This window comes from Ziziphus jujuba, chromosome 6, assembly GCF_031755915.1.
Source record: "Ziziphus jujuba cultivar Dongzao chromosome 6, ASM3175591v1".
In the NCBI taxonomy this organism is placed as follows: domain Eukaryota; kingdom Viridiplantae; phylum Streptophyta; class Magnoliopsida; order Rosales; family Rhamnaceae; genus Ziziphus; species Ziziphus jujuba.
This window is the reverse complement of record NC_083384.1, coordinates 3,030,425-3,032,500: the sequence shown is the minus strand read 5'-3', so window position 1 is coordinate 3,032,500 and position 2,076 is coordinate 3,030,425. Positions and strand designations below refer to the sequence as shown.

Genomic DNA, 2,076 nt, shown 5'->3' with positions numbered 1-2,076 from the left:
GAAGGGAAGTAGACTACTCAAGAATTTCACATTTCATTTATTTTATTATGCCATAATTAAATAAAGAAATCAACTCAGAAAATATACTAACACAAATAAATAAAATGAATCAATGAAATGTTGCTTGACCTTCTTTTGGAACTTGAGTAAGCAGTAGATTTTTTGGGGTTTTTATAGAATTTGATAGTGGAAAAGAAACCACTTTCTTTTCTTTGTCTTTTTTGGTGTAACTACTTGAGCCGAATGAGAGGAAACTTTCACATCCGATTTTGAGGGGGGAAGATCCAATAGGACCCTATCCAAAATTTTCTTTTGCCAGGCCCATAACTGAAGAACCCACTTTCTTACGATTACGAGGTTCATTCGAATATGAGATCAATCCTGGAAATACAGCATCCCACTTTTTTCTACTACCCAAGGCTTAAAGACATTTTGAAATAGAAAAATTTATGGAGCAAGTGCTATCCGAGAACAATTAGCTGATCTAGATTTGTGAATTATTATAGATTATTCGTTGGTAGAATGGAAAGAATTATGGGAAGAAGGCCCACAGGTAATGAGTGGGAAGATCAAAAAGTTGGAAGAAGAAGGGATTTTTTGGTTAGACGTATAGAATTAGCTAAGAATTTTATTCGAACAAATATAGAACCCGAGTGGATGGTTTTATGTCTATTACCAGTTCTTCCTCCCGAGTTGAGACCTATTATCCAGATAGATAGGGGTGAACTAATGAGCTCAGATATTAATGAACTCGATAGAAGAGTTATCTATTCGAACAATACTCTTATCAATCTATTAACCATAAGTAGATCTACGCCAGGGGAATTGGTAATGTGTCAAGAGAAATTGGTACAAGAAGCCATGGATACACTTCTTGATAATGGAATCCATGAACAACCAATGAGGGATGATCATAATAAGGTTTACAAGTCTTTTTCAGATGTAATTGAAGGCAAAAAAGGAAGATTTCGTGAGACTCTGCTTGGCAAACATGTTGATTATTTGGGGCACTCTATTAGTGTTGTAGGTCCTTCACTTTTATTACATCGATGTGGATTGCCTCGCGAAATAGCAATAGAACTTTTCCACATATTTGTAATTCGTGGTTTAATTAGACAACAATTGGCTTCGAACATAGGAGTTGCTATGAGTAAAATTCAAGAAAAAATGCCGGTTGTATGGGAAATACTTTAGGAAGTTATGCAAAGGCATCTCGTATTGCTGAATAGGGCACCCGCTCTGCAGAGATTAGGCATACAGGCCTTCCAACCCATTTTAGTCGAAGGACATGCTATTTGTCTACATCCATTAGTTTGTAGGGGATTCAATGCAGACTTTGATACGGATTAAATGGCTATTCATGTACCCTTATCTTTGGAGGCTCAAACGAAGGCTTGTTTACTTAAGTTTTCTCATATGAATCTCTTGTCGCCAGCTATTAGAGATCCTATTTCAGTACCAACTCAAGATATGCTTATTGGGCCCTATGTATTAACGAGCGGGAATCACCGAGGTATTTGTGCAAATAGATATAATCCATGGAATCACAGAAATGATCAAAATGGAATGTAATTTCTATGATGCAATTGGAGCTTATTGGCAAAAAAGAATCCATTTAGATAGTCCTTTGTGGCTCCGTTGGCAACTAAATCAATGTGTTATTACTTCAAGAGAAGCTCCCCTCGAAGTTCACTATGAACCTTTGGGTACCTATCATGAGATTTATGGGCCCTATCTAATAGTAAGAAGCATAAAAAAAGAAATTTTTTGTTTATACACTCAAACCATTGTTGGTCATATTTCTCTTTATCGAGAAAATGAAGAACCTATAAAAGGATTTTGCGTAGCCTACTCATATGATACCAATAATATGGTATGCAAGCTAAGTAATTCTATGACACCAGTGTGAATTCAAGTCTCTCCGGTTCAAGTAAGACCATAGTACCTGAATTTCTACACGAATCAAGATAAAAAAAGGAAGTTTTCCAATCATTGTCTCAAACCCATTGGCAAACCCCACTTAGCGAAATATGGAGGTACTTATAGCAGAACGGGCTAATCTAGCCTTTCACAATA

The 2,076-nt window shown here is 36.3% G+C and overlaps 1 pseudogene; it reads left to right on the top strand.

The window, feature by feature from the left end:
• Positions 1 to 1,572, top strand: part of LOC132804236 (DNA-directed RNA polymerase subunit beta'-like) — a 4,038-nt pseudogene extending 2,466 nt beyond the window's left edge.
• Positions 1,573 to 2,076: the final 504 nt, after the last annotated feature.